Genomic DNA, 26,326 nt, shown 5'->3' on the forward strand with positions numbered 1-26,326 from the left:
TTTTAAAGCTTTCATGCCAAACATTTGCAAATCAATCTCCATGAAAATACCCTTTGAGTAGGGCAGCATGGGGATCTGGCTAGAAAAATCACTTCATGTCCTCTCATCAACTTGCATTTGAATGCATCATATTACTTATGATGGTGCCTAAAAAATTCAAACTCATTTTACCTCAATTACTTAATATATATTAGGCTGTTTATTTATGAAGTCACAAATCACTGAGCTGAAAAAGACCCAAAAAAGTCCTCTGAAGAGGCAGGGAAAAGTCTCTCTTCCTTGTTAAGAAATTAGACTTTAAGAGAAACATAAAGTCATTAAAGGGTTTGCTATGGTCTGAATATTTATGTCATCCCCAAAACTCATGTGTTGAAAACATAATGCCTAAGGTGATGGTATTAGGAGGTGGAGCCTTTGGGGGTGATTAGGTCATGAGGGTGGAGCCCTCATGAATGGGATTAATGCCTTTATAAAAGGATACAGAGAAGTCTGTGGTCTGTAATCTGGAAGGGGGCTTCATAGAACTCAACCACCAACTCTGATTTCAGACTTCCAGACTCCAAAACTGTGTGAAGTAAATTTCTGTTGTTTATAAGGTCCCCAGTCTATGGTATTTTTTAACAGCAGCCTGAATGGACTCAGATAGGGTTGTTAGGCCAGAATTTAAGATTAATGTAATTTGATAAATAAATCTGGCTCATGATCAAGCAATGAGAATAACATAAAAGCACTACAAAGTAATAAATTCCAGTGCCTGATAAGAGGGCCACACCTAAGTCTTTTCTGCAAGTGGGCAGCAGCAGGTGGGTTATCAAGGCTACCTTCGTTATTTGGTTACCTTTCCACTAATCTCCTTGATTTCCTCAGCCCTCATCCGAGTGTGAAAATGTGCTGAGGACAACTTGGGCTTTGGGTAAAGATATGCTCCTTAGCTTTCCCCCAAGATTATTAAAAACCTGATATCAGTGATATGGCAATGATTTCCATCATAATTTATTGCATCTAGAGCTACAAGTAATTTTTTTGTCATGAAGACAAATCTTTTTAAAATTTTTCTTGATCTATATAGTATAAGTAGGCCTCTTTAAGATTAGACTATCTACATATTAGGCAATATAAATGTTTATTATCTCTGGCTTAAGTAGAGAGTTGTGTGTTTATTGACTTTTAACGTTTCAAGAATGAAAGTAGGGAAGAGTATATGGATCCCATGTATCTAGCTTCAACTATTACCAACATGTAGCCAATTTTATTTCATCTGTACTTCATCCATTTTTCCTGTTCCCCCTACCTTTGCCCTCAAAGTATGATTTTAAAGAACAGACCAGATATCATGTTTCATCCATAAATTTAAGAGGAGGTTTTGATGTCAGTAGATCACTGGTCTCTCCATGACTTACAACTACTTTGGAAAAGTTCACGTTGTCCAAGTGGCCATTTGCTGTCAAGAATCCTTGATCCCGGCCATAGTTCTCTACTCTCAAACATCTTCACTGTGTATACTTCCTACACCACTCACTGTCAGGGGGATTACCTTCAGTTTACCCATGGTTATTAATGTTAATATGGCAACTTGTTAAAAGGTATCCAAAGGAATCACTACTCATTCATCCATCCATTCACTCATTTATTCATTTAATACAAATTTGTTGTTCTAGACACTGGAGATATATGTTGTGCAAATTAGGTAAAGAACTTATTCTCCAAACTTACTTTCTACAGTTCTGATAAAGAGGCAACCACTATGTGGAAGAGTACCTCTTTGGAGAGCTACTGACATTCCTGATTCCACTTTATTTTCCCTCTGGAACACTCTTTACACCCTTATAGCAGCCTACACTTTTTATATGAGGGTTAACAAATTTCCCATATGACTATTGCTGCCATGCTCCCCAGCTCCCACTGCCTGCCCTACAGATTGCTCCAGCAAGGTCTGGAAAAAATGTGAACAACCACATCTTCATCTCTAAAGTATTAATGGTTTAAAAAAAATAAATAAAATAAATAAAGTATTAATGATTTTTAAAAAGTAACTGGTGTCTAAAACTCATGACTTTAAGAATGAAATTTTTAAATAATTACATGACAGCATTCAGAAAATATGTATGTCTCTACATAAAACTGTATAATTTAGTAACTATGATGTGTTATTTAAAAATGAATGACTAAGCAAAATCAGTTCCCTTATATATCAATCTCTAATTTAAAAACTTGATGTTTAGGGCTATAAAAGTTATCTTTGTTTTTTGCAACACTGAATACTATCTAATTCAAATTCCTTTAGAAAGCCATCTGTAGTACTTTGAGTTTTTGTGTTTCCAAAACTGACTTTTTCTCTTGACAAGTACTTGATACAGAAAAACTCAATTATTTAAGCACACAATACATACCTGTCATGAAAAAGAAAGCAAAATAATAAGCAATCACATAGAAGTTTTCTACTTTTAAAAATTTAGATTAAAATGGTTTTAGCTATTTATTTTTATTTCCTCAATCAACAAAAATTAAATTGTAATATGCTATAAGGAATATTCTGCCTTTGCTTCTTGGCAGATTGAGAATAGAAATGGCTTCTAATTTTAAAGATTGAAAAGATTTAATAACTGGATGAATTATATTTTAAAATTCCCATTAATTTATTTTCAAATGAGGAAAACCCACAACTTTGAGAACTGATTATTATGGGAGGAAAAAAGGGCCTTGATTTGTAATTGTACCCAAATATGAAAGCCTACATTTTGTAAGCATAAAGATTACATTCTCTTCAAAAGATTTGCAAATTCTCATAGGCACATAACTTAGAGAATGAGAAGATTGTAATTTGAAAAATTACAGATTTCATTGTTTTTTTGATGTGTGAAACCTATAAACAAATATCAAGAGATTGTATTGCAAGACTGAAAATCCCTTGTTTAGTTTTGTAAGGGACATTGCCCTATGTGGGTTACAACCCTAACTTAAAAGAAAAATGCAGAGTAATGCAAAAGACACTCTAATCACTGCATCTAATTACAAAGAAGAATAACACAGTAAAAAAATTTAAGTGTCCTTGGGCAGGCGTGTGGTCTAGTGGTCAGAACATGAGATTTCAAGTCAGTAGTCTAAATTTCTATTTTAAACACCACTTCTAAATTTCTCCATGACTTTGGGCATGACATGAACTTTATTTTTAAATATGAAATTGAGAGTCATGCTTGATAATTATAAACTAGTCTTTTAATCCTCTATGAGAGGTATAAGTCTAATATTATAAAAAAAATTAACAGAGGGACAGGTGTTTTCTTGACTTCTTGGTGATAAAAAACTTACTTGACATCATGCTCTGTCTCTCTCTCTCTCTCTCTCTCTCTCAAGAATAAATAAAACATTAAAAAATTAAAAAAAAACTTACTTGACTGAAAGAAAGTTCAGGTAAATATAAATGAATTTAGAAATGTTTTCTTTACCATTTGCCAGTAGCACTGCTATACCCATGTATTATTTCAGAGTTCGTTCAGGGCATTATTTAACAATTGACTTGCTTATATGGTGACTGATTCCAATAGTTTTCCTCTAAATTTCTCCTTTGCTTTTGAGGAAATAGTCCTCAATGGAGCCAACGCTACTCTTTTTATACTAATTGTTATTGTCACTCTAAGGAACTCGTACTCCACCCTGATGTGCCTGCTTTGTACTTTGTTTATGTGTAGTGTTTTTTAAGTGTTCCTCCAAGTGTAGTAAGTACAGACAAATTACCATGTAAGTTTTCTTTGAACTACTGCTAGATTTCTAGGGATGAATGCAGGTAAGTGATTCAAATTCTAACATACCTCTATAAATCAATTACGTCAGTAATTTTCACTGGGAATAATTAACATTTGAATTCAAGGAATGTGATCTGACTTGCAGGACTGTTTTCTTCTTTCTTTCTCTTTCTTCCCTTTCTTTCTTTCTTTCTTTCTTTCTTTCTTTCTTTCTTTCCTTCTTTTCCTCTTTCTTTCTTTCTTTCTTTCAATACCTTACGGATTTTTCTGAGTATGATAATCTTGTATGCTTTTTAGTCCTTAGTTTAACTAAAGACTGTGCTTTATTGTTGGGAGAATCTACCCAGTCTAATTTGCTAAAATTGCCAGTGTACAAATTAGAAACAACAAGCAAAGTCAGGAATATCATGGGGTATTAATACAGCATGCAGTAAGGTTATACATGTGGCCAAAATTTCAACCCCAACAAGAACCTTCAGTGTCTGATCTATTGCACATTTTCCAGGCAAAAAGTGATCTTTAAAAAACAGCAATTTATCAAGATAATGCCTCATGAAAGGAAATGGAGACCATTATATGCCAAGTAAAACAGCTTGAGGACAAATCTTGTTTTATGTTTCCCTGATTAGAAATGCAGTGTCAGAACGCCTTGCTCAAGTACTTAAAGCATGATTATGTGGTCCAAATCTCAGGTGAGAAATCACTGAGTTAAAGGATCACATCCCAACAGGGTCAGTTTGGTCTTCTGGCATTATATAGGAGGAAAATTAGAATTGAGCTTTCATTAAATATGTCCTCTAGGAGAGATCTTCGAATGGAATCCTTGTGTGGGCTTGCAGTAGTTCTAACAGCTTTGGAGAATGCCTCTAGATTTTAACATTTATTTATGTTAAATAAAAAAGGGGGAAATCCAACTTATTAAGATCGTGAGATCAAAGTTATCTGTTTTTTAAAACCTGAACATTTAGGAAAATATTAGTAGTAACTATTTCAAATGCAGAAAATTAGTCCTTATTAAGTCCACCAAAGTCCACTTCTCAATTCCTGCTTGGGCCTGTTCATTGAATCTTGCATTCTAAAGCAGTAACAAGAAAGAGAGTAATTTCTTAAAATTTGTTACCTTAGTGACGGGGTTTTGGGGTTATGGTGGGGTTCAGCACCGATGGCCAAGAAAGAATTCTTGAAGATGTCTTTGATGCAAAAAGGTGACTTTATTAAAGCACTGGGATGGGGGCGCCTGGGTGGCTCAGTCGGTTAGGCATCCGACTTCGGCTCAGGTCATGATCTCACGGTCGGTGAGTTCGAGCGCCGTGTCAGGCTCTGTGCTGACAGCTCAGAGCCTGGAGCCTGTTTCAGATTCTGTGTCTCCCTCTCTCTCTGACCCTCCCCTGTTCATGCTGTCTCTCCCTGTCTCAAAAATAAATAAACATTAAAAAATTAAAAAAAAAAAAAGCACCGGGATGGGACCTGTGGGCAGGAAGAGCTGCACTGGGGTTATGAAGAGTGACTGATAATATACTCTCAGGTTGGGAAGGGGTTAGGGACAGTGTAAGTCTCTAAGGAATTTTGGAAGCAACAGGACCTTGAGGGGCTAGCTGTTATTAGGAAAACATCATTTATTACTGTTTAGTAAAACCTCAATCATGAGATCCTTCAGATGTATGTCAGGGGCCATATGCTTGGAGTATAATTGCCGACATATACTTGGGGGTTAAAGATAAAGGAGGTTTGCAAAGGAATTTTTATGTATTTAAGGAGACTCACAGGATCCTGAGGGGTGGGAGATCAGGATAATGTTAAGCCAAGATTCCCTTTTGCCCCTAGCAAGTATCATGGAGGCAACTGAGCTCCTAGAGGAAGGTCACTCTGCTTGTCTCAAGGACTCATCGATGGGCTGTAGGCAGTAAGGGAATTTAATTTTTCATTTGCCTTTGTTTCCCACATCACCAGGGCAAGCACTTAAACCCCCTTACATCTTGATGAGAGTGATATTAGGACTCCAGGAAATGGAGTCTATAAATTTCTAGAGATTAGGCTATGGATAAAATGGCCTTTTTCTTGCAGTTTACTAAGCTATCCGTAAACTGAAAGAAACTCCTGTCCTGCATGACTGTGATCTCTATCAGCCAACCATCTGCTTTCTTTCCTTTCCCTGTACTTGGGCATCCAGGAGTGTCTGAGGAATATCACACATATCCCACCTGGGGGTGGGGGGCTGTTAGCCTGTACTCTGCCCTCAGCTTGCTCCTGGCTCCCTAATCATTAGTTATAAAACATTAATTTCCCTTTTTGAATCACACCGTTTGATTCTTCCTGCTCTTTATGGGTTTCCAAATTCACCCACCTACCCACTCCCTAAATATACAATGGATATAGATTTAAAGTAACAAAAACACCTCCTACATATATGATGCTGTCCCTCTGAGGAGGGCAAGGTGGAAAAATAATTTTAACCATGGGCATAATGGGTCATGTTCTAGAATAGGGAGTGTAGGATTTTCACTTAATTCTTCAGAAGACATTTTTCAAAGTATCAATTATAATGATAAATTTTAATTCTCTGACTAGCTTAGTTGATACTTGAACTTTCCCCAAGAGTTCGTATTTCCTCCTGTTAGCTCCAGTTTTATCCAATATTACAACCTAATTCTTGCGTTCCAATTCTAAAGCTGCTAGAGTACTTAATACAGACATAGGACATTTGGCTTTGGTGCAGTAGAGCCGGAAACCTAACTGTAAACTCTGGGAAAAGAGAGTACCTCTGTTGTCTCAATGTATTACTTGTCCTATAGCATTCACATTTTGGTTTTGACATAGCAAAGTTATCTCTAAAAAGTTATCACGGGGGGCGCCTGGGTGGCTCAGTCGGTTAAGAGTCCGACTCTTGGTTTCGGCTCAGGTCATGATCTCACAGTGTGTGAGTTCGAGCCCCGTGTCGGGCTCCGTGCTGCCAGCACAGAGCCTGCTTGGGATTCTCTCTCTCTCCCTCTCTCTGCCCCTCCCCCACTCACTCTCTCTGTCTCTCTCTCAAAAATAAATAAATAAAACTTAAAAAAAAATTAAAAAAAAAAAGTTATCATGGAATCAGAAATAATTATTTTAACAATGGTTTTCTGTCATTTTCACCTTGAGTTCATTGTACATTCAAAGTGTGCTACAAACAGTTCCTGTGTTTGATAACCACAAAACAGAATTTTAACTGTTGTAACTGAGAACCTATAAAAATGGTAACATATATGATAATCACTAGTAAAATACTACATTCTACATTACTACATTAACATGCATTAATACTATCAAAAAACTACATTTAGTATTTTACTAAATGTAATGATTTTTTGTATGTAAATGTAATGAGTATTTTACTAAATTATACCAAATATAGCTTTGTTAACTTTTACAATCATTAATATTTATCACGATAGAATTTTATAACAGAAGTATTTACTGTTTAGGATTAGGTTCAATGGTGAGAGACTAAACCCCAAATTACAGAATTTAAATGAGAGAGAAGTTTCTTTCTTATCTAAAATCTAGAAAGCAGTTCAGAATATTATGGATACACATTCAGACTCAGGCTCTTATCATCTCCAATATTCAGTTTCTAGTTTGTGATTTGATGTGGCAGCTCTACCTCTAGCTGTTGCATTCATAGTCTTGGTAGAAGGAACTAAAAATAGGCATTCCGCACCCAGAACAATTCGTTGTAGCTTTTATGACTAGCATGTGATCATGATTCTTTGACATAGTTAGCATATTCATAATTTTTAATTCTTTTGTCATTGTGTTTGTTTATATGTTTCCTATATTAAAAGATAATTTTCAGGAAAAGGTAAAGTCGTGGCTCTCACACCAAAGCAATCTTGAGAAAGAAGAACAAAGGTGAAGACATAACATTTCCTGATTTCAAACTATATTACAAAGCTATAGTAATCAAAACAATATGGCATTAGAAAAGAAAACAAAAACAGAGACATAAGGGCACCTGGATGGCTTAGTCAGTTAAGCGTTGGACTCTTGATTTTGTCTCAGGTCATGATCTCACAGTTTGTGAATTCACGCCCCACAATGGGCTCTGTGCTGACAGTGTGGAGCCTGGTTGGGATGATCTCTTTCCCCCTCTTTTGTGGCCCCTCCCCTCTCAAAAAAAAAACAAATCCACTTTTTTTTTTTTAATTTTTTTTAAAAGGTCTTTTTAATTTTTTTTTAACGTTTATTTATTTTTGAGACAGAGAGAGACAGAGCATGAACGGGGGAGGGGCAGAGAGAGGGAGACACAGAATCGGAAGCAGGCTCCAGGCTCGAGACATCAGCCCAGAGCCCGACGTGGGGCTCGAACTCATGGACCGCGAGATCGTGACCTGAGCTGAAGTCGGACGCTAACCGACTGAGCCACCCAGGCGCCCCACAAATCCACTTTTTAAAAAAATTAAAAAAAAAAGACACATAGATAAATAGAACAGAATAGAAAGCCCAGAGCTACACCCATTCATACACACTCAATTAATTTATAACAGGGGATCCAAGAATACACAATAAAGAAATAAATGGTTTCTTTAATAAAAGATATTGGGAAAACAGGACAACCATATGCAAAAGAATGAAACTGGACTACTATCTTATACCATACACAAAAATCAACTCAAAACGGATTAAAGACTTGAACATAAGACCTAAACCATGAAACTCCTAGAAGAAAACACAGGCAGTAAGCTCCTGGACATCAGTCTTGATGATGATTTTCTGGATTTGACACCAAAAGCAAAGACAACATACGTGAAAATAAACATGTGAAACTACATCAAATTGAAAAGCTTCTGCACAAAAAAAGAAACCATCAACAAAATGAAAAGAAAACCTACCGAATGAGGGAAAATATTTGCAAATTATGTATCTGACAAGGGATAAATATCCAAAATACATAAAGAACTCATACAACCCAATAGCAAAAAACCAAACAATCCAATTAAAAACATGGGCAGAGGATCTGAATAGACCTTTTTCCAAAGAAGATACACAGATGGCCAACAGATAACATGAAAAGATGCTTAACATCACCAATCATTAGGGAAATGCAAACCAAAACCACAATGAGATGTCACTGTGAGAATGGCTATTATAAAAAAGACAGGAAATAACAAATTTGGATAAGGATGTAGACAAAAGAAAACCCTTCTGCATTATTGGTGGGAATGTAAATTAGTGAAGCCACTATAGAAAACAGCAATTCCACTTCTGGGTATTTATCCAAAGGAAACAAAAACATTAATTGGAAAAGATATCTGTACCCCTATGTTCGCTGTAGTTGAAATATGGAAGCAACCTAAGTGTACATCAATGGATGAATGGATGAAGAAAATGTGCCACATATATATAACAGAATATTATTCAGCCATAAAAAAGAAGGAAATCCTACCATTTGCAACAACATGGATGGATCTTGAGGGCATTATGCTGAGTAAAACAAGTCAGGCAGAAAAAGACAAATATCTCAGCTATATGTGGAATCTAAAAAAAAAAAAATTGAAATCATAGATACAGAGAACAGATTGGTGACTGCCCAGAGATGGGGATTTGGGGGTAGGTGAAATGGGTAAAGCTGGTCAAAAGGTACAAACTTCCAGTTATAAAGTAAGTAAGTCCTGGTGATATTATGTCCAGCATGGTGACTATAGCTAATAACACTGTATTGTGTATTTGAAAGTCGCTAAGAGAGTAGATTTCTCATTACAAGAAAAAAATTGTAACTATGAATGGCGATGGATGTTAACTAATTTTATTGTGGTGATCATTTCACAATATATACAAATATCAAATCATGATGTTGTGTACCTGAAGCTACTATAATGTTTATGTCAAGCATATCAATAAAAAAAGCAGACACACTTGAATGAGTTTAATCAACTGATCTGTTTTGTAGTCAGCAGTATACTATGGGATTAATATAATCCCATATATATGATAACATTATTATATCTGATAGCTCTTTATGCTAAATTTAAAACAAGTACCATGCCATGGTTCTTAAAATCCAAGGTAATGGAGTCAGACATGGACTTTTCTAGTTACCAGTTTAATGACCTTGGCTCAAACCTAGTTTCTCTACTATAAAATGAATATAAGAACTATCTCAATGGATTTTTATAGAATTAAATCAATTAATAACATGTCTATGTAAAAATAGACCACAATACTGGACACACAATATATACACAAAAAGGATTAGTTCCTTCACTGTCTTAGGAAGCAAAGCTAAAATAGAGCAGTGGCTTTTTTCCTCTATTTTTTTTTTCTTTCCTTCGTTCCTTCGTTCCTTCCTTCCTTCCTTTCTTCTTTCCACTTCTTTCTACCTTTCTTTCTTCCTTTCTTTCTTTCTTCCTTCCTTCCTTCCTTCCTTCCTTGCCTAAGAATGACTTTGGGGTTGTTAAAAATGGAGATTTCTGGGCCTTATCTCCTGAATCTGAATCCTCAGATCTAGAGCAGAAGAGCAATGAAGATGACTTTTGATGCAGATGGTCCCTAGATCCCTCTTGAGAATAAAGTGGTTCGGGTGACAGTGCACCAGGTGTTGGTAGATGCGGGGCAGTTGATCTCTGATCTAGTTTGCCTTTCTCACAGACTTAACATATGGCTTATGGCAAGATATTTCCTTTCTATACCTCCTTTGGCCATCTGTAAACTGTGGGTAATAACTACACCTTTATCATAAAATACTAAATGAGAATTTAGAGATCAAATCTATTGTTTGGTCCCAGGAGAAATTTTTGTAAGTTTCAAATAATAGAATAACTTTTGTGAGTTAATGACTTGTAAAGTTAAAATTTATAAAGTAATAACTTTTGTTAAGTTTTCAAATAATGGCCAAGAAAGAGAGAGTTAAAGTTTTAAAAGGAATAAAACCAAGAGAAAATGTGTTTGGCACAAGGCAGAAAATTATGTTTGGAATGAGGCAGGACAAAAATTGAAAAGGGACTAGAGACAAGCAAAACAGAGATGCAGCAAAAATATGGGGCAGATTAGCAACCAAATACCAAATCTCATATGTTTATTTTGCAAATTGGAGAATTAATAGTTACGCACTCAGAAAAGGGGAGGAGTTCAAAGGAAAAGTAGCGAAAGGTACAGGGAGAAAAAGAATGAATACACGAGGGAGGAAAACTGAAGGTCACACACAAAAGGAAGGCAGGGGTGTTCTGAAATTTGTCTCTTGCCTAATTATTACTTTAAAATCCATAAAAGAAAATTCTGCCAAAGGAAAAAAACTATGCAGAATTTTTTAAGGGAAGAGCACAGAACTTAGAGCCTAAAGGGCAATTTGTAGTGGGGAGATTTTGTTTTAAGTCAGCAAATACCCACACAAGGATTTCGTTGAGGGAAATTTGATTATAAAGTCACTAGGGATGATTTAAGGCTCTTTCGTTGACTCAGATGCCAGGATGAAAGACTAACTTTCAGGAATAGACCAATTTAAAAAACATTTTGAAAAAATATGTGTGAGAGGAGAAAAGCTTCTGGCTGTTAATACTATTAAAATAGCATATGGCATTTTCAAATGAACATACTATTTATAACACTGATAGGAAGGGATCACATAAATGGTAAAAATCCTGAAAAAAATTGAATGGGGAAAAAGAAATTATAAAAGCGTAATGAAACATCTATAGCAGAGTAATTCAATTTATTAGTTTGTGCTTGTCCTCTCTCTATTTCCCTGTATTTTTCTCTCCTTCCATTTCAAGCAGACAGCTATGCTTTGGATCCCTTTTATCAGGGAAGTTTTGTAGCTACGGTTCCCTTTGTCAGGTGTGATTTAAAGGAAAAAGTTCCATGTATTCAAACTTCTTCCATCTTTTGTAAAAGCTAAAATTCATCAAAAATATTGTGGTAGGGACCCCATTGGGGAGTGGAGAAAGGGCAGCCAGAAAGAAAGGTATGGACTGTGCCAGTTGAGTTTTGAAATGTTCTAAAGTGCTTCTATGCGTGAAGAGGACCCCAGTACTTAACAACTGTTGTGCTTTTTATAGCAGCCAATTTATTCAAGTTGTAAATGTAAAACTAATTTTTCTTAAGCTTTGAGACACAATTTGGAAATCTAATAAATTCACTTTATTTTATTTTACGGTGAATTTCCAAAATTATGGAATAGTTCATGCTTACAAAAGAATATATGTATATATAAGTGCAAATACACACACATATAAAATGATACATATAAAATAATATGTATGATTTAAAAAAAAAATAAACATCCATATAGCTACCACCCAGTTTAAGAAAAGGAACATTACCTTGGAAATCCTTCCAGTCTCTCTGTGATTATCCTTATCACCTTTTCCAGAAGTAACTACCTATCTTATTATTTATAATTCCTTTTCTTTCCAAAATAGCTTTTTCTATAAATGAGTGTGTATATTCCTAAATCACATTTAGTTTGATATGTCTTTGAACTTATATGATATCATACCTTATGTTTGTCTGTAATTTACTTTTTTACTAACATTATATTTCTGACAATCACCTAAGTTATTGCCTTTGGTTATAGTTTGCTTATGTTTCAATGTTGTATAATATTCCATAATTTGAATAAACAAGAATTTATATATCCATCCTTCTGTCAGTGGACATTTTGGAGTAGTGGTTATTTTAGTAGTAAACAGAATGAACCAATAACTTAAATCCAGTTTTCTGGAAGGCTCTCTGAAGCTTTTGTACAATTCTGGGATTGTACAATTTTGTATAATTATTAGGAGCCCCACTAATGATTGAGAATGAATTACTCTCCAGGTTTACTAATCTGAGGGCCAGAGTTAAATTTAAATTGGCTTTAAAAAACAGTATGGTACTTTCTGTAGACCTGAGTTAGTGGATAAAGATTCACACTGGTCTCAGCTGGAGCTTTAATACTATTTGCTGATCCTTTTACTATTCCCCCTTTCATCTCACCTACCACCTCAAGCTGCTACTATAAACTTCTACCATTCTCCTCAGGGCCCCGACTCTTACATTCTCAACTGATGGTCTTGTTTCCTTCATGGATTTCCTGTCCATCTGTCTCCTAACATGATCTATGTCCATATGTATCCTTCCCTCCAGGGTCAGAGGAAGAAGTGTTCCTATGTTAGGAGGAGTTAGCTACTCCTCTGAAAGGCTGATTACCCTCCTGCCTCTTGTCTTCTGTAGCTACCTAGACTATCTGTACCATCAATTTCCCTGATATTCTCACCTATAAAACTGGTGAAATATATATTTTTTAATGTCTATTTATTTTAGAGACAGAGAGAGCACAAGTGGGGGAGGAGCAGAGAGAGGAGACAGAATCTGAAGCAGGCTCCAGGCTCTGAGCTGTCGGCACAGAGCCTGATGCAGGGCTTGAACCCACAAACCATAAGATCATGACTTGAGCCGAAGTTGGACACTTAACCTACTGAGCTACCCAGGCGCCCCAAAACTGGTGAAATCTTTAGCAGTCTTCATACTAATTGTTTGGTCCTAAGTTCCCTTCTAGTCATTCTGCTTTACCTTTTTTTCATTGCCAACTTTCCAAAAATATTTATTCTAAATTATTCCACATCTCTAGTTTAGTCTCCAAGGCACTGTATAATCTGGCTCTGACTCCCATACTTAATGCTAAAATTTCTCTTGCAAAGGTAACAAAGGCCCAGGCCCCAACTTTGGATTCCTTTTGACAGTTTTCAACACTGCTTTTGACACTGTAAACTAAACCTTCCTTAAAGATCTCCCCTCTTCACCTGTCTTAAGGAATTCCTATCTCTCTGACCATTCATTTTCAAGTTCCATCACTGAATTTCTCTTCCTGGAGATAATTCTTACAGATTCTTCAGAGTTTTGATCTTGGCCAACACTGTTTCCACTTATCCAACACTGTTTCCTTGGGCCATCTTATATGCCTCCATATGTCTAAATCCTAATTGGCATATACCTTCTCCTTTGAGATCCAGATCAATATATTCACGTCAAACTCCACAAGAGGCTGAGGTGAGAATAATGAGAGGACAACCACCTACCTTAAATAGTGAAGTCAGGGTAGACTTCTTTAGAGAAGTGTAAGTTGAAACTTGAAAAAATTAAGAGCTCGCCAAAAAAAAAAAAAAAAAAGGCAGAAAAAAGAGTAAACCAGGTAGAGAAAGGCCACAATCAGTAAGGTTCAAAGAGTTGGTTTTTCTAGGAAATTAAAGACCGGTATGGCTGAAACACCAGGGGCAAAAGAGAAAACAGAAATGAGTTTCCTAATGCTGAACCTGCTCACCCAGAACTGTGCAGCACTGGTCCAGAACAGGCCTCTTCCCATCTTTGCCCAGGGAAAAAGCCTGCCTTTAGAGCCTCTTTTTAGGCAGCCTTATCACCAAAGGGACAAAGGAAAAGTTGAGCTGAGCACAGCCAGTATACTCTTCCTAAATTTTCCAATCAGACAAGTTTCTCTACCTCTCCAGGCAGAATGAATAAAGAAGCAAAGATAGGTATTCTCAAAGGAGTCATCATAATAATTGCCCATATAATTTAAGCCAGACACAAAAGGTAAAGGGAAAAGGGGATTGATTGATAATGAAAATGGGTGGGATCAGGGTCCTGGGAATCTCAATTAAATAGACAGATTGTGGCTGGGGGAGTTCTACAGGAAAAGAGTATAAAAGGATAAAAGGATAATGGCCCAAAGCCAGATGTCAACAGCCCAGATTTCAGTGGTACCAAACTTTGGTTCTGATCGATTCAAAAAAATGACTGTGGTAGTATGGCTATGATGTAATGGAGGAATAGTTGTTGGAGGTGAGAAGATCCAAAAACTGAGAAAGCAGGTGGATAATGAATTATCCACACGAATGACACAGTTCTAGGGATGGCAAAGAAGGAGATGAAGAGAAAAACTGAATCAACAGCTGAAGTCTTCAGTGGTTAAGATGGGAGGGAGAACATTAAATATTGGTGATGAGGGGAAGAAGTGGGAATGAGTTTTGAAGAAAGAAAAGAAGGGTGTGAAATGGTTCGAAAGAGGCCATGGATACAAAGCCATCTACTCCACCTCTTGGACCGAGATGCTTTGGGTGTGCAAGATAAGACAGCTTCCACATGGGCAGGCTGCAATAACAGCAAGGACTTCAGAATTGAGGCAGCTTTCAGTTGTGCAAGGAAGCATCCAAACAAGAAGTTGAGGTTGTAGGACAGTTTGCTGATCACAGAGTAAGACACTCTGGAGGGCATTTTGAAGATCACAGTGAAAGGATTTGGGAGTTAAGGAAGGGACAAGCAGGTCATCATTCATCTTGTACCCTGCGTCCTATTCACATAGAATACAACGTAAATAGTACTCCCTGAGTCCTGCATCATGAGGGCCCTGGGGCTAGTAACTGAAGAAGTATAAGGGTGGGCGTTTGGGGAAGCTTGGCCCCAATAGAGATAAACAGAGGTAAACAGAGAACTATTTCTTGCAGTCTGTTAAGAAGGGTGGGATTTTGATTCTAACTTTAAGTTATCAATGTCTTTGTTGGTAATGCAGCTTTGGCAAGGGCTCATAATGGCTTTCCCAAAAGGTACTAAATCCTGATACTCTTACTTTCTAAATATTTCTCAAGTTAATCCTCTTTTCCCTCTCCCCACTTGTCACTGCCTTAGCTGAGGATCTTTTCCTTTTCCCTGGGTTTTTGCAGAAACCAGCATCATTGTCAGCCCTGCCCCTATGGAGTCCTGTGTTTCCCCACCATGTCAATGCATATGGCATTTTTCTACCCATGCTATGCTTTCTCGTCCCTTTGTATTTGCTCTCTTCTCCTGCATTGTCTTTTCTCTCCTCTATGGTTATTCATATTTTGAGACCCATTTTGAGTACCATTCTTTTAATTTTTTGTAATGTTTATTTATTTTTGAGACAGAGAGAGACAGAGCATGAATGGGGGAGTGTCAGAGAGAGAGGGAGACACAGAATCTGAAGCAGGCTCCAGGCTCTGAGCTGTCAGCACCCAGCCTGATGCAGGGCTCGAACTCACAGACTGTGATATCATGACCTGAGCTGAAGTCGGATACTTAACCGACTGAGCCACCCAGGTGCCCCAAGTACCATTTTTTAATGCCTTTCCTGACCACCCCCACTATGATCTCACAGACATTACTATTCCCGATTTGTGACTCTGATACCTTGCAGGACTCATTTCTATTTGTCTCCCCAGTTATGCTGTAAATTCCTTGGGCCAAGAGTTATTTCTTATATCTATTTCTATCCATAGTGCTTCACACATAGTAAGTTGTCACTAAAAGTTTGTTGCATGGATGATATAATTCATCAAATAACCCATCCATCTACTATGTTTTACACCACAGGGTATCTCTCGATATTTTTCCTTTTTCTTCTTTCATTAACATCAAAGGAACGTGGTCCAACACTTTCCTCTCATGTTCAGTCACAAAGCCCTACTCCCAGCTCTTTTATGCATCCAAAAGATGCTATCAGTTCTTTCATTCCCTCATTTATCTCCTCACTCTTTTTGAACTGGCTTTTTTCCCCTCTGCCATCAAGTATATTCAGGTTTTAATTATTCATCCCCAATATCACCACCTTGGCTATGCTACTCCTTGTAGACACTTTATTGTCACATCTTCCCACTAATGTGAGTTGCAAAAGTATCTCTTTTTCTGCTTAAACAGCAGCAGCTGTCAAGATTGCACACGCGCGCGCACACACACACACACACACACACAAAACCCCACAAAAACAAAAAATAAAACCCTTAAGAAAGTAAATATTTTCCTAATATTCCATAATTTAGCAAGACTAATGCACAAAAGCGAAGCCAAATTTTAGAAATAACTATTCGTTTTGGCCCATTTAATATTTTAGATAAAGGCTACCTTCTTTTTCAGGCCATGACTTGGTATCTTTGTTGCTCAGAGTCACATAGATAAAGCCCAGAAGGATAGACAGTTCTTAATCTTTGAATGATGACACTTTGAGAACCTGATAAAAGGTACATAGATCCCTACCCAAGAAAAATGCACATTGTCATTTTTTGCTTAGTTTCAGAGGTTCACAGATTTTCTGAAGCCCAAGCATGGACCTAGTTTTAAAATTCCAGTTTAAAATAGCAGTTATTAGAGATGGTTTAAAGGTTTCCTTTGTGTTCTTTATGTTCTAATTTTCCCAAAATGAAGATATTTTCTGTTGAGATATGTTTTCTAAAAAAAAAAAATCCCATACTATCAGTATACTTAAAAAAATCTTGCAAAATAAATTTATTAAGTAGCGAACTTGTCCCAGACTGACAGACTTTGAATTAGAAATGGTTGCCATAGGGGTGCCTGGGTGGCTCAGTTGGTTAGGCTTCTGACTTCATCTCGGGTCATGGTCTCACAGTTTGGGTTCGAGCCCCATGTTGGGCTCTATGCTGACAGCCCGGAGCTTGGAGACTGCTTCGGATTCTGTGTCTCCCTTTCTCTCTGCCCCTCCCTTGCTTGCACTCTGTTTCTCTCTCTCTCTCTCTCAAAAATAAATAAAAACATTAAAAAAAAAAAAAGAAATGGCTGCTATAGGAGGCACTGTTTTCCCATCTGTAAAATGGAGTAATTAACATTAATCAATCATGTTGTATAGATTAATACTTGCAAAATCCTAATAATTGTGATTTTTCTGTGCTCCCTCTGGGTAGTCTGTTATTTAGGTTGTAGTTTTCTTCTTTAGTCTGAAGCAGATATAATACCACAGCTGTTTCTTCAGCTATTCTGTTTTTTTGTGAAGGAACACCTGCTTAGAATGTACCTAAGGAGTTATTTCTTTGTTTTTTTGATAATTAAAGCACTGCTATGGTGATGGCTGACATCTGGATTCACTTTTAAAGACTTCACTGTGTTTTTCTGGCTCCTGGGAGATTCATGAACTATAATGCATTAGATGGAAATGTGGTGATGTGCTTCATTTTGCAACAGCAATTTTACTCTTGCTTTGTTATTTCCCCACTGCAATGAGTGAGAGCTGCCACTCTGTTACTGCTGCTAAGAGATTAAGGGAACTGAGTTGAGCTCCAGAAATTTAATATGCCATATAATGCCTGATTTATTTTGATTCTGGCTTTGATTCGAATTGATAAACTCACTTGGGACTGCTCTGCAGAATCGACATCCAGGGATTAAATGGGTTTGTTTGTTTGTTTGTTTGTTTAATAAACTGGTTCTGAAATAATTTCTTTGGGGGAGCATGAAAATCTAGGTCTCTTAACTATTTCCAACATAACAGAGAAAGAAAAACTTGGTAGAAGTATTCTAATATTATAATTTCCTCAAAAGCTATTCTTCAATCTCCACTCAATTATAGCTCATTACACTTTTCTAAGATTTGCTTTCTAGAACCATGTACTTTTGTTTAAGGTGGCTATACATTACATCATCACTGCTCTATCTTGACATTCTTCTTGGCCTGTTACTTACAGGTAGAAATACCAGTGAAGACACATAGATTAGCCAGGGCTCCCAGTTGTAAGAAACATAAGCTAATTCTGGCTGACAGAGCAGAAAAGAAGTTTAAGAGGAGAAGGATTTAAAGAATGGCTGGGAGGCTGGAGGGACAGTGTGGAACTGAGCTCCCAAAAACAATGCCCACAACTGCTCCATGGAACTGGCCCAGTGAGGTCACAGCCACTACTAACTACTCCAACAAACACTAAAAGCAACTGCTGCCATTTCTACTGCCCACTAGGGCCACTTCTGCACTAGGAATTTAACCTTGCGAACACTCCCACTCCCAAATGTCTGATGCCTTTGCCAGCAAATTGGTTTACAAGCAGAATCTTTCCTTCCTCAAGCTACTAACTTCCAGTCAAAGTCTTATGCAGGTGTGCTGGATGTTGAAGCCCAGGTCATATGTCTGCGCTCTAGCTGCGAGAGTCTGGAAATTTCATTTTCAGAGCTTACCTTGGGGAAGCAGCACTTACATTAAGACTAGGAATTCCCTAAGCATAACAAGTAAATATTTAAAACAACCTGGGCACCCAGAGAATATGAAAATGTTTTCTACAGGAAAGAATTAGTATTTTGAGAGTGTATGCTAAGAGCCAAGTGCTTTAAATAGATGACACTATTTAATCTTCAACAAAATAAATGTTTTGACCCTGTTTTAATGATGGGAACATTGATGCTCAAAGAAGTTGTTAGTAGCCCCAGATCATTTTGTGGGTAAAATGGAGAACACAGATTCATGTTTAGGCTTTTTTCCTTCAGAATTTTTGTCTTACAACGTACCTTGAATTTCCATTTCCCAACTTCTAATTCATATATAAGCAGCACTGGACCAAGTAGTGAGGTGGAAGGAAGACTAGAAGCAGCAGCTTTAAGAGCAGGCAACAAGGGCTGCATTGGCTGCAAGAAAATTTAAAGATAATAATCAAGCAGACTAAAAATAGGTCAACTTTATCATCATTAATATCATGTGACAGCAATTCCAAAGAATGTCACCAATAAAACATTCCTTCTTGCTGAGGTGAAATGTTCCCTACTCCTAGGTACACCAGTATCTATAAGGAGCCTTCAACTTATTTTTTTTTTTAATGTTTTATTTATTTTCTGAGAGAGAGAGAGCATTGAGCAGGGGAGGGGCAGAGAAAGAGGAGGACAGAGGATCCAAAGAGGGCTCCGTGCTGACAGGCTGACAGCAGCAAGCCCAATGTGGGGCTTGAGCTCACGAACCCTGGGATCACGACCTGAGCCAAAGTCAGATGCTCAACTGACTGAGCCACCCGGCACCCCAGATGCCTTCAACTTAATTTTCAAGGTTTTTTAAAATGAAGGTTGTTTAGCAATTGTCATTGAAGTGCCATGAACAGTTATATGTTCCTGAAATAGACCATAAAGGGGCCATTTAACATGTGATGTACCTGAGTACCTATCTTTTAATATTATTCCTAAGACAAAATGAATTCTAATTTTAATTTTAGAAGTATATTTCTCCCAAGTGTGGCAGTGTGAGCAGAGGCTCCTTTACCTTCTGGTAGCACCAGAGGCTCTGATAAGGCAGAACCTTCTTGGAGAGTCCCTTTGGTAGCAGAAACTGTCTTGGCAAAGTGGTTCTTGGTGATAAGAAAGGAGATGGATGCCAGTAATTTATACAGTGGAAGAGGAAGCAGTACTTCTTCTTCTTTTTCTCTTAGGTTTTTTAATGTTTATTTGTTTTTGAGAGAGAGAGAGAGAGAGAGAGAAAGCGGGGGAGGGGTAGTGACACAGAATCTGAAGCAGGCTCGGAGCTATTAGCACAGACCCCGACGTGGGGCTCAAACTCACAAACTACCAGATCATGACCTGAGCCAAAGTCAGATGTTTAACCGACTGAGCCACCAAGGTGCCCCGGAAGCAGTACTTCTTTAAGTTGGCATGAGAAAGACACTGTTTAAATGAATCCCCAGGTGTACAGAATATGAGATCGTAAAGAATTCCTTTACCCTATCACCAAGTCTTATAAATTCTATCTCCTAAATATCTCGCAAATAAGTTCTCTCTTCACCTTGGCCTATTCAGATCCTATTTTATCTAGACTACTGTAGCATTCTGCTACCTGCTCTTCCTTCCTGTCATTAGTTTCAGCTAATTCTAATCTTTTATGCACATATCTGTTGGAGTGATCCATCTAAGTATGAGTAAGGTCATGAAATTCCTTGCTTAAAACCTTACAATGACTTTCATGTCCTTCAGGAGATGCCATGCAAATTCCTTTGCAAGACTCAGAAAGTTCTTTAAGATGTAGCTGTTCCCTACTTGTATGGTTTCATCCTTAGACATTCTTTAACTCAAACATTTCAGTATAGCTAATCTGAACTACTTGCACTCCAAATGGGATGCTCTCCTAGGCCTCTCTGCTTTTGAATATTCCGTCCATTCAGCAGTCTACCTCCTATTTGTTGACATCTGATAAGTCTTCTCTTTCCCAGACTCACACTACATTAAGTACTCCATACTCTGTGCTCCATCCTACAGTACTGGAGGTTTACTTTCATGTTAGAATGTAAATCACAGAAAAACAATTGTATTCTGGTCTGGCTTCTCCTACTAGACTAGTAGGGTTTTTGTTTGTTTGTTTGTTTGTTTGTTTGTTTTTAAAGTGCTGGCTATGTCTTTTATCTTGGCCATCCCAGCATTCAGTGAAGTTTTTGGTATAGATATATACTCAATAAAATTTTTTAAAAATACATGCCAGGCTCTACACAGTATACAAGCTGCAAAGGTGGTGGCTGTCTGGTAGTAAGAGTGAGTCAAATTCATATAACTAAAACATAAGGCATCAAATATGCCACAAGTGAAGTTTAAATAAAAAGCTGTGATGACTTTAAGGAGAGAGCTCCTAGTTCCAATTTTGGGGTGAGGTGGGGGTACAAAATTAAGAAGGGTCAAGGGAGAAGATGGCATTTGAGACGGATTCTGACAAGAGGAATTGTGATATTTGGAGATGCAGCAAGTATAAGGAATATGTTAGGTCACATACTGATATAGTAAAGCAGAAGGTATAATACAAGATCACAGAGTAGTCTCACTGAACACGTAAGAGAATATAGGGAAAAAGCTGGAGAAGTAGTTTCGGCTTCAAATGCTAGCTAAGGAGTCAGTATTTAATTTAGAAGGCAACTATAGTGTAATTAAAGGCAGTAATTAGCAGAAGACAACTATTAGAGCAATCATAATAGTCTGAGTGAGGAGTTAAAAGGTCATCTTTAACAGGCGGTATAATATAGACAGACAGACAGACCTGGGTCACTTACTGGCGATATGATCTTGAACATGTTATTTAAATTCACAAACCCCAAATTTCCTCATTTATTTCAAAAGACTGTTGTGATTAAATTTATGTAAAGAGATTAGCACAGTACTTGGCATGTACTAAGTGCTTGAATTAATCAGTGATATTTCAGCTGCAACTGATAAAAATTCAACTCAAATCAGCATAAGCAAATAAGGGAAATTATTAAAAGGCTACTGACAAGATCAATGGAACAGAATAGAGAGCTCAGAAATAGAACCACACATAGATAATCAAATGATCTTTGACAAAGGAGCAAAGGCAATACAATGGACCAAAGAGTCTTTTTAACAAATGGTGCTAGAACAAGTGCACATCCATATGCAAAAAAAAAAAAAAAAAAAAAAAAAAAAAATCTAGACATAATTTTACACCCTACACAAAAATTAACTCAAAATGTATCGTAGACCTGGGACACCTAGATGACTGAGTCAGTTAAGTGTCTGACTCTTGATTTTTGGCTCAGGTCATGATCTAACAGTTTGTGGCATCAAGTTCCATGTTGGGTTCCACGCTGACAGTGCAGAGCTGCTTGGGATTCTCTCTCTCCCTCTCTCTCTGCCTCTCCTCAACTCTCTCTCAAAATAAATAAATAAACTTAAAAATAATGTAAAATGCAAAACTAAAAAACTCCTAAAGATAACATACAAGAAAATCTAGGTGACCTTGGGCTTGGTGATGACTTTTTAGATACAACACCCAAAACACAATCCATGAAAGAAAAAACTGGTTAGTGGGACTTTATAAATATTAAAAAAATATATAGCTTTGTGAAAAAAACTGAAGAGAATGGAATGACAATCCACAGGCTGGGAGAAAATCTTTGCAAAGCACATATCTGGTAAAGGATTGATATCTGAAATCTATTGAGAACTCTTAAAACTTAGCAATAAGACAACAAACAGTCCAATTTAAAAAGGACAAGAGATTTAAGCAGACATCTCACCAGAAAACATATAGAGATGACAAATAAACTTATGAAGACATACTCAACATTACATGTCAGCAGAAAAGTATAAAATAAAATGAGATACCATTACACATCTATTAGAATGGCTGAAAGCCAAAACACTGACAACAAATGCTGGTGAGGACATGGAACAAGAACTCGCACTCACTGCTGGTGGGGATGCAGAATGGTGCAGCCACTTTGGAAGACAGTTTGAGTTTCTTACCAAACTGAACATACCCTTACCATATGATCCAGCAATCACACTTCTTGGTATTTACCTAAATGACTTGAAAACTTATGTTCACACACACACACATAAAAACGGCACACAAGTGTTTATAGTAGCTTTATTTATTATTGCCAAAATGTGGAAGCAACCAAGATGTCCTTCAATAGGTGAATGGATAAACAAACTGTGGTACATCCATACAAGTCCATACAATGGAACATTATTCAGCAGTGAAAAGAAATGAGCTACTATACCATGAAAAGACATGAAGGAAACTCAAGAGCATATTGCTAAGTGAAAGAGGTCAATCTGAAAAGCCCACATACTATAGTATTTCAACTATAGGATGTTCTGAAAAGGGCAAAACTTGAGACAGTAAAAAGATCAGAGATTGCCAGGGGTTTGGGGTGGGGAGTGATGAGGGATGAATATGTTGGAGCACAGGAGACGTTTAGGGCAAGGAATTTGTTCAGTATGATACTGTAATGGTCAGTACATGGCATTATATAGTTGACAAAATCCATAAAATGTAAAACACAAAAAGTGAGCCTTAATGTAAACAAACTATAAACTTTAGTTAATAATTATGTAACAATATTGGCTCATCAATGGTAACAAAGTTACCACACTAATAGAAGATGTTAATACAGGGAAACTAAGGTGGGGAGATAGGGGAAATATGGGAACTCTTTGTACTTTCTATTCAATTTCTCTGTAAACCCGAAACTGTTCTAAAAATAAAGTTATAAATTTAAAATTTTTCTAAGCAGTATATATAAAATTCATGTAATTGAATATAAATGAAAAGGTTGTGCTTTAAAAAAAAAAAATGCTACTGAGGTGATTCCCAGAAACAAAGACAGCCCAGGGCTTTAGGGACTAAAACTGAGAATTTTTTTTCCAGGATTTTATTTAAATTCAAGTTAGTTAACATATAATGTAGTACTGGTTTCAGGAGGAGAATTCAGGGATTCATCACTTACGTATAACACCCAGTGCTCACCACAAATGCTCTCCTTAATGCCCATTACCCATTTAGCCCATCCCCCCACCTACCTCCCTAAAACTGAGAATTTGATTTCTGTTTTTTTGTTTGTTTTCTGATAAGTAAGCAGGTTTTCTGAAAACCTGCTTTCTTCATATGTCAGGAATAATGGTATTCCCCACTGCCTCCACCAAGAAAGACCTAGATTGATATCTGAGGCTGGTGACAGTGTAAGGAGTCTGGGATACTAAGTCAACTAGGAAATTATATTGAAGCCTTGAAAAATGATGCCCTATGTTACATGATAGCAAACAACTGGCAAAACTGTTGCCTACAATAAGAAGATGAAAAATGAGTCTAATGAAAGTTTTAAAAACTGAACGTATTTTCAAATTGTAGATTCATGTGTCTTCATTCCTGAATGATATTTTCACCAGGTATAGGATTCTGAGTTGACAGTTCTTTTCTTTCAGCACTTGAAAAACGTTATTTCCTTCTGACCTCCATGTGTCTGATAAGAAATTTCCTGTCATTTCAATTTTTTTTTTTCCTATAGGTAAGGTGTGTTGAAGTAAAATGAACAAACCTCTAGGAATCTCTAAAGGAAAGAAAGTTTTATTCAAGTCCAAGTTAGGACAGCTGAGGGGGTTACACAAACTTGACAAAGAGAGTGCTCCACAGATGAATATTTGGTGTAGGGTTATATACATTTTTTTACATAAAAAGTTACAAATTATTAGACAAAGAACATTTCAGAAAGTTGCAGACCTTATCTTAAGTTGCTAATAGACGTAGGGCTATATGATTTAACTCCTATGGGAATCAGGGAAGTTTCTTCCTTTTCCTTATCTTTTATTCAGAATGCTCCTTTTTGGTTATTTTAACAAAGCAGATGTACAATATGTTCTTGGGGAAGAAATAGAGCCCATGTTTTGAAATTTTGTCAAGTCACTTTGTCCTTGGCTGGTGTTAAAGTATAGCTTCCCTGGGAGCCCAGTAGCAGAGCCCACAAACGTTAAAAGTTGAAAATTTCCTTTATCAGGTGTCAGCTTTTCCTGGATGCCTTCAAGATTTTTCCTTTGTCTTCAGTTTCCACAAGTTAAACTACAATGTACAGTGGCATAGATCTCTTTTGCTTTATCCTGCTTGAGGTTCATTCAGATTCTTGAATCTGTAGGTTATGTCTCGCTAAATTTGGGAAATTTTTAGCCATTATTTCTTTAAGTGCTTTTTCAACCCTACTCTCTTCCTCTTCTCCTCCCAAACTCTGACATGAATATTAGACCTTTTGTGATAGTCTCACTACCCTCTACGGCTGTTTATTTTTAATTTTTTTCAGTCTATTTTCTCTTTGTTATTCAGGTGAGGTAATTTCTATTACTCTACCTCAGGTTCACTGATTCTTTCCTCTATTTCCTACACTGCTTTTGAGCCCATCCACAATGGTTCTTATGTAGGTTCTTTTTTTTTTTTTTTAAGTTTTTATGTGTTTATTTTGAGAGAGACAGAGACAGCATGAGTGGGGGAGGGAGAGAAAGAATCCCAAGCATGTGGGGCTTGATGTGGGGCTCAAACTCATGAAACTGTGAGATCACGACCTGAGCCGAAACCAAGAGTTGGATGCTTAACCAACTGAGCCACTCAGGTGCCTATGTAGGTTCTTTTTTATGTCTTCTATTGCACTGTTGAGACTTTCTCTTTTTCAATTTTGTTTCAAGTGTGTTTGCAATTGTTTGGTGAAACATTTTTATCATTGCTGCTTTAAATTCTTCACCAGAGAATTATAATACCTCTGACACTTCACTGTTGGTATCTATTGTCTTTTTCATTCAGTTTGAGATTTAACTCATTCTTGGTATGACAAGTGGTTTTCAAACAAAACCTGGAATTTTTCATATTATATGATTCTGTATCTTATTTAAACCTTTGGTTTTAAACTTTGATACCATTCCAGCAGGGGAGAAGGGCTATTAGCTTGCTACTGCCAAGTAGTGATAGAAATCCAGATTCCCTGCATGGCTTGCTTTGACAGTGGATGGGAGGGAAGAGCTTCTCATTACTACTGGGTATAGAGAGATATTCCAGTTCTCCACACAGTCTATAACGACACTGTGGTAGGGGTGGCCTCATTATTGCTGGGCAATGGCAGAAGTCCTGAATTTCCATATCGTATCCACTGACAATGTGGTGGTAGGAGAAGCCTGTACTGGAGATGGAGATAAAAGTCCAGGCTGTCTACTTGAGCCTCTCTGGCACCACCCTAGCAAGGGTGTCAAGATACCTCGTTCAACATGAGGGTAGAAGTCTAGGCTCTCCATTCAGCCTTTGCCTCTTGGGTGGCGCAGTGTTTCCTGTGACATTTTGCTGGAGTAGAACATTGATTTTCTAAAAGTTTGCTATCTTGCAAGGCTTCCCCTTCCCTCCTGCTGTCCCTACAGACAGCAGCCTTTCCTTGAAACTTTTGCTGTCTGTGCCTAATGGAGTTTCTGAGTTGCTGGATTCTTTAATTCTATAGTATACAAGGCAAAAAGAAAATCCAGTGTATTTACCATCTTATTATTCTTTGAGTCTCAAGGTCCCTGGCCTGTCTTTCTTTTTTCTACCTTTCAGAGTCATCTTATGTTTGTTTTATAGATAA

General features: G+C 37.2%; 1 protein-coding gene across 1 annotated transcript in view; it reads right to left on the bottom strand.

Annotated features, from left to right (window-relative positions):
- FTCDNL1 (formiminotransferase cyclodeaminase N-terminal like) overlaps positions 1 to 26,326 on the bottom strand; it is a 171,730-nt gene that overhangs the window by 139,374 nt on the left and 6,030 nt on the right. Inside the window, exon 4 of the mRNA XM_042995018.1 lies at positions 18,981 to 19,097. The gene's annotated coding sequence lies outside the window, so the exon portion shown is untranslated. The remainder of the gene's footprint in view (positions 1 to 18,980; positions 19,098 to 26,326) is intronic.

This window comes from Panthera tigris, chromosome C1, assembly GCF_018350195.1.
Source record: "Panthera tigris isolate Pti1 chromosome C1, P.tigris_Pti1_mat1.1, whole genome shotgun sequence".
NCBI classification, from domain to species: domain Eukaryota; kingdom Metazoa; phylum Chordata; class Mammalia; order Carnivora; family Felidae; genus Panthera; species Panthera tigris.